We start from the raw sequence: 12054 nt of genomic DNA on the forward strand, positions 1-12054 counted from the left end.
TTTGTAAACTATGTATCTAATATAGGCCTAATGTCCAGCATCTATATAGAACTTAAAGAAATTTACCAGAAACAAACAACCCCATTAAAAAGTGGGCAAAGGACATGAACAGACACTTTTGAAAAGAACATAACACATAGATGTGGCAAAGAGGCATACTAAAAAACCTTGACTGGGCATGGTGGCTCATACCTATAATCCCAGCACTTTGGGAGGTCAAGGTGGGTGGATCAGTTGAGGTCAGGAGTTTGATACCAGTCTGGCCAACAGGGTGAAACTTTGGCTCTACTAAAAATACAAAGATTAGCTGGGCACAATGGCACACACCTATAATACCAGCTATTTGGGAAGCTGAAGCACAAGAATCACTTGAACCCAGGAGGCAGATGTTGCAGTGAGCTGAGATTGCACCACTGCACTCTAGCCCAGATGACAGAACGAGATTCTGTGTCAAATTTAAAGAAACAAAAAGCCAAATATCACTGATAATTAGAGAAATACAAATCAAAACCACAATGAGATACCATCTTACATTTCTCAGAATGGCTATTAATAAAAAGTAAAAACAAAAACAAAAACAAAACAAAACAAAACAAAACAAAAAAACAGATCCTGGTGAGGTTGGGAGAACATTTATACACTGTTGGTTGAAGTGTAGATTAGTTCAGCCATTGTGGAAAGCAGTGTGTTCATTTTTTAAAGAGCTAAAAGCAGAACTACCACTTGACCTAGCAATCCCATTACTGGGTATATACACAGAGGAATACTTAAAGACCTATTGATGATAGACTGGATAAAGAAAATGTGGTACATCTATTCGGTGGAATACTATGCAGCCATAACAACAATGAGATCATGTTCTTTGCAGAAACATGGGTGAAACTGGAGGACATCATCCGTACCAAGCTAACAGAAGACTGTAAAACCAAATATTGCATCTTCTCACTTATAAGTGGGAGCTAAATAACAATAACACATGAACACAAAGAGGGGAACAACAGATGCTAGGGCCTACTTGAGGGTAGAGGGTGGGAGGAGGGAGATGATCAGAAAAAATAACTATTAGATACTAGACTTAGTACCTGGGTGAGGAAATAATCTTTACAACAAACCCCTGTGTTATGAGTTTACCTATATAACAAACCTGAGCATATACCCCTGAACCTAACATAAAGGTGAAAAAAATGTTCAATTTTTAAACATAGAAAAGAATAAAGAACCTTAAACATAGAAAAAAACTGTTCAATTTTTAAACATAGAAAGAATAAAGAACCTTAAACATCTTTATATTTTCAGAATTAGTGCTTGTGATAATGGAATTTCTCATCACCACTTTGGGTGCTAGCTTAAGTTCTAAATGTTCATGGGCCCCCTTTGAAACCCAGAAGGAGACAAAGACCAAGCGACACAGGCTTTGACTATACTGACATTGGAAGGCTGCCTTTTCAATCTGTGTTCTTCACAGAAAAACATCACAGCAAATTTTCTTTAAATAGTATGTTACACGAGATTCAAGACATGCCTAGTACATTGAAAGCTTTAAGAATATTTAGTTCATGAGTACATTTTGAGTATATTTTGTTCCACGAGTTTTTGTACCCATGGGAAGTTAATCTCTAACATAAAAAAATTGAAGTTTCCTAAAATGATTATCATCTATTTGACCTATATTGTTTCCCAAAGTATGATGCAGGCATGTGTTAAAGCTGCCTCATGATAGCATGAGGGTTAGGGTGAGGGTCACAACACTTAATATGGGTTATCACCAGAAGTGCTTCTCCCCATCAGAATTGTCTCCTTCTCTCCATGGTATACAGACAGCACCCAGGTGACACAAAGTCATTCTGCAACCTACCTTGCTGCTGACACCCTGTGAAATGCTGTCAAAAGCCACACATAATTATGAGCCTGGAATGTGTACCTATTTAAATTAGCGCCAAGGTGACAAAAAGTACTTTTTTTTTTTTTTTTTTTAGAAAAAATACATGAAACCCAATGGAGAGAAGATGAGGACATGATTCTGCCTTCTACCCTGGGCCACAATGCCAAATGGATCAGAAGAGCAGCGAGAAAATGGTACTTTAAAACCTTGAAAGCGGGCCGGGTGCAGTGGTTCATGCCTGTAATCCCGGCACTTTGAGAGGCCGAGGCGGGTGGATCACGAGGTCAAGAGATCGAGACCATCCTGGTCAACATGGTGAAACCCCATCTCTACTAAAAATACAAAAATTAGCTGGGCGTGGTGGCGCGTGCCTGTAATCCCAGCTACTCAGGAGGCTGAGGCAGGAGAATTGCCTGAACCCAGGAGGCGGAGGTTGCGGTGAGCCGAGATGGAGCCATTGCACTCCAGCCTGGGTAACAAGAGCGAAACTCCATCTCAGAAAAGAAAAAAGAAAAACAAACAAAACACACACACACACACACACACACACACACAAAACCTTGAAAGCAAAATCTGAACAAAGCCAGGATCTTTTCAGACTTTGCAAAAATTAAATTATTTGTTATTTCTTTATGTTGTTTGTTGGTCAAACTTTTGACAAGTGGAGAGAGCACTTCCTTTTTAAATGGTTCGATCTTTTGAATTTGGGTGATGCACCAATATTATGAATTTTATCTTACGATGACTTGACATTTATTTTAATTCTTAGGTGACATTTTGGAATACGGGCTCTTGAGGGTCTTCAGTTTTTCAGTAAGATGGCCCTTTGCTACCTCCCCTGGGTAGGATCACATCTTGTCTTAGAAAACTCTTTTAGAAAGTTAAATCCATTTTCAGGGTCCTTGATTTCAAGCCACAGAAATATATCCAAACTTTCTTAAAAGGAGATCAATATGGAAATGGGAATTGTACTGCCCGCCAGTGTGGAATATGCCCCCCAAAGTCACAGGCCCAGAGCAAGAGTCTGGGGGTAAACCAGAAAGATGCCTCTCTCAGCAACTCTGTCCACAAAGCTTGGCCCCTATGTCCTCCTGGTCTCCTCATAGATGCTTCAGAAGTAGTCACTCAAAAGTCCTTCACAAGCATCATTCCAATGAATTCCACGGCTGCAAAAAATAGTGACTCCCTCATCAGGTTGTCATAGGGACAGAAGGAGTTGGCTGGTCATCTCAATAATCAACACATCATTGAAGCAAACCCAGATTTTAAAAAAGAAAATGACAAGTGAAAACAAGATCAAGAAGTTCTTCTGAAACAATAGGAAATTACTCCTAAAGGCTTTTCTAATTAGCTACAACAACGCTTGAATTGTATCACTGCCTACCTGCCTGGCCCACCTGGCAGGCTGCCTACAAATAGGCAAAGGCATGCTGGAAAAAGGAAAAAGATAAGAAAGAGTACCCCACAAGCTTATGAAACTGCGATCTAGCTACATGGTAATTAAGAACTCCACATTTCAATGGCAGATTTCTGGATGACAGCTTTGGAAAAAGTAAATAATCCAAATGTGCACACTCTCCCCCAGAATTCCAGATTTGGAACTTGATCCGAAGGAAATAGAGAAGTGAGTAAATATTTAGCTGAAAGAATTGACACCGCAGCATTCTTTATGAGTAAAAAATTGAAAGCAATTTAAATGACCCTCAGCATAGGCTAAACATGGAAAGAGTAAATTCCATAGAGCCATTAAAAATGATGCTGGAGAAGTATTTTCTTCACAGAAACAGATATTCGTAATGTCTATTAAGAGAAAAAAGAAGTTATAAAATAATGTGTTTCATGTGATTCCATTCTTGTCTGAAAATATATGTGCAATTGTATGTGCAGAGGGAAAAATACCTGGGAGGTAAATGGTCACATTATTTTTGGAGGGTTGATTACAGGAACTTTACCATTTTCTTGTCTGTGTTTACTACTTAGTTTTTGTAATGAGTTTGTAAAACTGTAAGAAGGATAAATGAAAAAGGAATGCAGTGAAACTCCTCATAAGTAGAAGAATCTTTTTGTAATGCAAATAATTGTACCTTCTCTTTCTTCATTGGAGCATATCTATTCCGAGGTTTGCTTGCAGAGAGAGACCCAGCATTTTCCTTGGCTTCCAGTAGAGGTTGTTACTGCAGTCTTTAACCAAGAAGAGCTAAATGTTTTCCAAGTGGATTTTGTGTTTCTCACCACTGCTGACCAGCTACAGGATCTGGGCCATGTAGTAACCTTCCCAGGCCTCAGCTCCTCATCTAGAATATGGGGATGATTATTGTTCTGTCTTGAAGGATGGAAGTAAGAATTTTAACGGACATAAGCAAACTGTTTGGCTCTCTGTTGTTGCCCCATAAATATGGCAGTCACCTTATTATCCTCAATTTTAAGGCCATAGTCCCTGACTTTTTAGAGGTGACAAGAAAGTGAGAAACATTTCTTCCCCGAGTCATACAGCCTCCTTTCATTGATTCAGTTATTGGGAACGGTTTGGGGGTTTCTATTTTCTTACTTTGAAAGAGTTTGAGCTTCCATTTGTGTGTGCCCAGGGAGAGGGCATCAACTCATTGAAGCCTGGGCTTGCTGTGTCATATAGTGGGGCACACAGAGACCCACGTGAGCAGAGACCCCATTGAGCTCCACTGGAGGACGAGTGTTTGACAGCTTTCTGTTCCCCAGCCATCAATGTCTGCATTGCCTGGTTGTATTTCTTATGAATACTCCTAGACCCTGAAAAGACTACATTGGAAAAAATTCTTTATAGGTCACTACTTCTATTTTTGACAAGTGAACTTTCATTGACCCCCATGAAAATCTGCCTCTGTAAGCCAGGCTAATGCTGCATTCTGCAAAAAAACAAATAAAAAGAATTGTTTCATTAACTGGGCTGAAAGAGGTATCACCCTAATTCTTGACGTGCTAATGATTGCTGGTTCTCAAAGGTGCTAATTTTCAGACTCCAGTGTGGAAAATGTGTTCATTCCCCGAGAGGTTCAGCATTAGCCTTTTTCCCCTCTTTTTTCTTTACCTAATCCTGATATTAGTTCACATTTGGACTTTGGCCTAAATAAATAAATTAGAAATATATGCATTTTAAATAAATACATGTTTGATATCTCCCCTCAAACTTTATTATCATGCACATTTGCACAAAATAGAATGTTTGATCTTGAAAATGGCATCCCGTCTTTCATGGGAGAATGGCTATGGAATGAATAGCTTTTATCATACGTCTAAAGGCCTTTTTATTTCGGGGGTGGGGGGAATTGGGCTTTTACTTATAGTGTGTGCTGATCTTCATTGCTAATGCTTTCCCATTTGAAAAAAAAAAATCTTTCATTCTTTATTTGTTTTAATGCAAAAGAGAAAAAGAAGATATGTAAATATGGGCCTTTAAAAAAAAAGCCTTGGGCACATTGAGGATGCATTGAGTTGCACTTTCTCATTGGGAATCCCTGGCGGCTCACACCTCTATTTGTTCAGCACCTACTTTTCCAAAAGCAGCCAGTTGCTTAAAGTCTTTTATAAAGAGTTATAAAAAACTGCTCCCTAATAGAGTGGCAGTAGGCTAACAGTTGGGGGATGGTTAGTGAGACTAGGAGCTTCAGAGCTTCTCTCTGAATGCAGAAGGAAGGAATTTTCACAGGTAAAAGCAGAGTAACGGTAGAAGGAACACTAGAGATCAAGAATAACTCTCATCTTATCATTTTGGAAACCAAAGAGGAAGAGTTGGAATCACTTGTTCAAGGCCTATCTGAGGATAGGCGATAATCCTGCCCGGAGTTTTTCCTGTCTTTTCAAACTTTATCCCCACCTCCACCCATACCCAGTTTGGTTATAATTAAGGGGCTGCTGGATAATATACTCAGTTTAGTTCAATTTTCTTCAACAATTGCAAATTGAGTCTAACTATGTGTACACACTCCTCTGGGTGCGGGGGAGGGTAGGGAGCATGGAAAGAATCAGGGCTACAAACCAATTAGACTTCTCAGTTGACTTCCCAGTTTCACTGCTGACCAACTGGTAGATCTGGGACGTGCAATAACCTCACCCAACCTCAGTTCCTCATCTAGAATATGGGGATAATTCTCATGCTGTCTTGAAGGATGGTGGTGAGGATTAGAATGAACGTTAAGAAAAAAATGTTTGGCTCTCTGTGGTTTTTCCATGAACAGAAGCTGTTCTTAATGCCTTTAGTTCTAAAATAAATAAGACATAGTCCCTGCCCTTATAGATCTGACAGTCGAGTGAAAAACACTTTGGGAAATATGGCCCTAGAATGCTTTCAGCTGCATTATTTATCAGTGACTGGATCAGCTACAATCATCTTCACAACCTAAACTATACTGTGGTGAGGAAATTCCCTAAATTTCTTATCATAGACCCTAGGAGTGAGAGGGAAAGAGGAGCCTGGAGGTGGGATAAATTAGACATGATGTACCCCAAATTTGTCTCAGTAGCCTATATCTGGTTGCTCGGAAAACTCACCTGTAAAACATGAGACATTTTTTTTTTTTCTCCAATTCATGAACAAATCTCAAAATCGCAGGGATCATTGTGGAGCTTAGCAAGAAAATCCTTTATGCTCATGTGTACATGGGTATGTTGTCCTGCTATGTAAACCATCTTTTGAAAAACTTGAATTTTATTAGTAGATTTTCTTGACATGACATACAGAATAATGCTTGATTTTTTTTTTTCTTTAACTATACATTGGAGAGAAATAACTGATAATTGATTCACAGTGGTTGAACTGATCTTGGGTGAACACATATTCCTGGCTTGGTGAACACATATTCTACAGCATAAAGCAAACAAAAATCACTTTTACATTTTAACATATTTTGCCTTACCTGTTTTCCATTTCTCTGTCTGAATATTAAGAAATAACCTATAGTGGACCAATCTGTGCCTGTTTTGGAAAGATCTCCACCCAATCTTGGTTCTACTTCTAGATTTCAAGACCATCTCATCAGAAGCACAATTATGACCAAAGTCTCCTCATTAGCATCTAGGAGCAACTTGATAAATGCTTCTGCTTGTTTAAGCAGGAAGGAGATTCTTGAACATTGGAAGGTGCTGAGCCAGGTAAGCTATTTCTTTGCTTCCTGATTCCACCTCTGTCCTTGTGGCCTGCAGAAATACATAAATATTCCATTTTATTTATATGTGTTGAGCTAAAATATTGACTGTCCTACAAGCTAAAGTGGATTGAAAAGAGAAAATACTGTTCCTTGTCTCAATGGCATTTAAAATCTAGCCGGAAAGACAAAAAGAAGAGTGGTAGTCTACTTACAAAAAAACACCATTTGATATTTCTATTATTTATATGTCTTACGAAATTATTTAATTTTCAAAATTAATTTTAATTTTTTTGTATCACTTGATCTTTGCCTTTGTAAAGTAGAGGCACTAAAATTAGTATTAAAATGCAGTAAGTTCACAAGGCCAAATATATAATATAAATATATAATGTGTTAAATATATTTATATATAAATGTATGATGCAAATAATAAAACTTTCTTGTATTTTAAGTTTGTTGTTTTTATACATTTTAATTCATTATTAAAGCTTAAAATGATACCAAGACTTCTGGGGTGTGACTAATAACAAAATAGTTACAAATTATGAATAGGTGAGTGTATATATACATATATTTATATGCAGATATGCATATTTCCTCCATCTCATCACTACAAGGCTTTTGAAGCAGCCACCCTCTCTCCCCAAAACAATGAGCACACCTAGTGCCCATGTTGATTCTAAATACTTTATGAAAAGGATCTAGGGCTCCTTGGAGAAATAACTGGATCCAGGGGTGCCACGGCAAAGAACAAGATGGGTCTGAAATATCATGCCAGCAAGTGAAGAGGAGTTTGCAGAATCAGGAATACACATCAAAAGGGGCAGGAGGCAGGATCTCCCTAGCCAAAGCAGAACAACCTGAACACCAAAATATTGGACGGCCTCCCACTGAATAAAATAGAAGGCCATGAGTGCATACTGACAACAATAAATAAATGAATGGAAGAGAACGAATGCTTATTCTTATAGCAGAATGCTCGCTAATATATGTAGAAGCAATGATGGATTTAAAAACGTCACCTTCCAGCCACTCTCTTAGTGGTGAGAGACTCACAGACTCTGAATGTTGACAACTGTCCCAACCAAGTCTCTTTATTCTTTCTGATCCTATTTAGGAACACACATTACACTTACCTGTTGAATCTCATTATTGCCTTCAATATGGAATAGTTGCTTGTTCTCCCCCATCTGTCATGTCTCTGACTTTTTTAAGGAGAGCAAGATTTTCATTCTCTAGGATGACCCTCAGCCTAGGTTTGTCCTGTGTTTTGGGCTGATGAGACTCTGAACATGGATTTTTGGCAGAGATACACAAAACCGATTCTGGCTTTTCATGGTGTCTCACATCAAGAGCAATATAAAGTCCATTCATCACACCTAATCATCCTGGTGTCTTCCAAATTTCTCCAACCTAAATCGACTATTTTTTTCTCTTTGTATTTGCCTAATGTTTCGTGGGGAGATATTTCTCTACTCACCTTCCTGTCTGCCTCCCAGGTCCATGCAATGTTCATTACCCTAGAGTTCCACAGTGACATCCTAAATGTTCTATGGATATATGGAAATTACAACATGGTAGGTTTTAGGGACCACAGCTACAAATCTTTTGAACTTGAATGTGGCTGAGAGTCATTTTTTGACAGTGTTCCTGGGGAGAAAATTACCTCGTGTTCAATTCAGTGGACTCGTGCCCATGAATTACTTTGAAGTCATGTGTTGGCCTTCCAGGAGGAGGACATGATGAAATGGAGCCCAAGCTTTGAGGAGGATTGGTTTCGCTTTGCTCCCAGGACTCTTCCTGTTTTTCAGGCTGGTTAGATGGCCTTCGGCTACTGTCACTCATGGCTTCCTGGGGACTGGCTCTTGTCATGGGATTGTTTTGATTGTCCTAATTCTTGACCTTTTGAATTCAGTTGAAGCGGTTTTCTTTTTCAACCTTGCAACAACCCTCAGCTGTTTGAGGAGAGCTTACTAGGAAATGTTTGTTTTTCATTAACTCGTTTCTCTCTATTAGAGCCAAGAGAAAACCAGAAGAGCAAAAGAGAAAGGAGTCCTGTTCAATTAGCCTCATTAGACATCCCACTTAGGCCTCTGTCCAGCTCTGGTAAATTCACCATGGGAGACCCTGGGAAAACCATGATCCTTCTGGTTCCTTCTGTTACATGTCAATGTCTTGTTGGTTCATCTGCTCACTGCTTGTTAAGTCCTTAGGATGTGCTAGATGCTCTCACATGGAATGTCCTTTTTTAAAAAAAAAAACAAGCACCACTGAAAGATATGGGTTATTAACTTCATTTAAACACCAGGAAATTGAAGTTTGGAGAAGCTAAGTGACTTGTCCAAGATTCCTCTCATGGAAAATGATGGAACCAGTTTTGAATCCTTAGACACCACGTTGTTGTCTATTCTCTATGTCTAGTTTGAGGAAGTGAGTGGGCTGTGGTTTGTGGCTATAGTGGCCTAGGTAGCATAGGCAGAGGAGAATTCCACATGCCCCCATGCCCAGCCTGGCTCACTGAGCTTGTGCCTGGAATCCAGGGGCTAAATCATGAGCTCAGTAGCTATTTATTCTTCTCTCCCTTTTTCCCTATGAATGCACTTCTCCCTGGGGGCAGCATGGGATAAACGATAGGAACGGGGCTTGGCTGAGCTATAACTATAAACATTGGCATAATATCATATAAATAAAACTCCATTTATATAAAGCTTCTACTCAACCTGAGAACTTGGAGAGAATGAGAAAGGCACATGCTGTTTTTGTGGATTGGAAGGAAATGTTGAGAGTATTTAGCTGTGTCTGCTTTTTAGGTAGATGAGGACTAATTTGGAACTGGAAAGGGGACACGATATTCATCTAAATTCCATAGCAAATGAATGTCAGGACCAGGATGTGAATTCAGGTCTCCTGACTCCTGAACATTGGGTGGTTAAGAGCAAAACAAATATCTATAAATTTGAAGAATAGCATGAAGAACAGTATAATTTGGGAGCTCTGGGAATATTTTACAACACAATTCACAGATCCTCAATCATTTTACTATAGAAGTGAGTAATAGATATTCAAGAGGCTCAAGATTCTTGGGAAAAATATTAAAATTTTAAAAATTAATACATAAAAATCAACCTGTTGATATGTAATGGCAACTAATCTTTATTGATTTAGGAAACAAATCTATTGACATATATATATATATATATATATATATATATATTTTTTTTTTTTTTTTTTTTTTTTTTTTGAGGCGGAGTTTCACTCTTGTTACCCAGGCTGGAGTGCAATGGTGTGATCTTGGCTCACCGCAACCTCCACCTCCTGGATTCAGGCAATTCTCCTGCCTCAACCTCCTGAGTAGCTGGGATTACAGGCACGCACCACCATGCCCAGGTAATGTTTTGTATTTTTAGTGGAGACGGGGCTTCACCATGTTGACCAGGATGGTCTCGATCTCTTGACCTTGTAATCCACCCGCCTCGGCCTCCCAAAGTGCTGGGATTACGGGCTTGAGCCACCGCGCCCGGCCAACATATATTTTTATATTATAAAAGTCCCATTTTCAAATGTGCAGTTCAATGATTTACTGTGCAATCATCTGCATAAACCACTTTTAGACTATTTCAATAAGATTCCTAATGCCTGTTCACAATAGTTAGTATTAACTGAATGCTTACTTACGGACTCATTGTTCTGAGTTATTTGTAGCAACTTTGTTTGCAACAATACTCTGAAAGGTTCTATTATCATCTTCCCCGTTTTATGAATATGGAAAGTAAGTTGTAGGAAGGTTAGATAACTGCCCAAGTCACTCAGGCCCTGAGTGATCTTAGTCTAGTTGTCTGTCCGGGATTTGAACTCAGACCATCTGACCTCAAAGCTTGTGTTCCTTGCTACTTCTCTCCTCTACGTCCACATCTAGAGAGAGACTGAGCAACTGCTTGTCTATTTTGTATGCTGGTTTTGGGAAAGTGGTACTGTCCCAGTTCTCTTTCTGATTCCATATTTTTACGTGCCACAAAGACATGGTAACCCTCTTTAATCTGCTGTTATGAAGAGGTGATTTGACAATATCAGATTGCATCTTCAGACCTGTAATCTTTTTTTTTTTTTATGTATATAAACTATTTGTTAACAGACAAGGCCTACAGACTTATTTCTTCTTGGACACACCCACAGTGGGGCCACGGCGGCCAGTGGTCTTGGTGTGCTGACCTCAGACGCGAAGGTCCCAGAAGTGGCACAGCCCTCTATGGACCTGAATCTTCTTCAGTCGCTCCGGGTCTTCAAAGAGCTTGTTGTCCAGATCATTGGCTAGGACCTGGCTATATTTTCCATCCTTTACATCCTTCTGTCTGTTCAAGTACCAGGGATCTTGTACTGGCGTGGATTCCGCATAATGGTGATCGCACGTTCCACCTCATCCTCAGTGAGTTCTCCTGCCCTCTTGGTGAGATCAGTGTCTGCTTTCCTCAACACCACATGAGCGTATCTTCGGCCCACACCCTTAACGGCAGGGATGGCAAAGGCTATTTTCCGCCACCCATCGATGTTGGTGTTGAGAACTCGCAAAATCTGCTGGAACTTTTCAGGAATCACTAGAGACGTGGCGGCAGCACCAGCGGTGGCCAGGGTGTAATCTTTTTAAGTAAGGAATAGGGGTGTGTGCAGAGGAGGGAGATGGGGAGAGTCATGCTCCTGTTAAGAGTGAATGCCGGAGGCTGTACTTTTGTATATACTCCATGGATCCAGCGTGCCATGGAACAATGCAGTTGATGCAGTTGAGAAGAAGGATGGGGGCACTGTCCTTTTATGTATGCCTTCTAGGGATGAAGTTTGGGTTGGAGGATGCTGGAAAGGAGATGGAACCCACGTGGAGCTCAGGACCATCTACCTGTCTGGCTGGTTCTTATCCCCCACTGAGTATCAGAGGAGAAGACACCTGCAAATTCTGTCCTCTGGGATCCAGAAAAGAAGTTATTTGTTGTAAATAGTTGATGTCCTGAATAGACTACAAGCTAGCCTGGCCTCTGCCAAAGAGGAATGAGAAATTATAAG

At 39.8% G+C, this 12054-nt stretch overlaps 1 pseudogene; it reads right to left on the reverse strand.

The window, feature by feature from the left end:
• Positions 1-11126: 11126 nt before the first annotated feature.
• On the reverse strand, positions 11127-11578 carry LOC101038857 (small ribosomal subunit protein uS13-like; annotated as a pseudogene).
• Positions 11579-12054: the final 476 nt, after the last annotated feature.

The sequence above is a fragment of the Saimiri boliviensis genome, chromosome 17, assembly GCF_048565385.1.
Source record: "Saimiri boliviensis isolate mSaiBol1 chromosome 17, mSaiBol1.pri, whole genome shotgun sequence".
NCBI lineage: Eukaryota > Metazoa > Chordata > Mammalia > Primates > Cebidae > Saimiri > Saimiri boliviensis.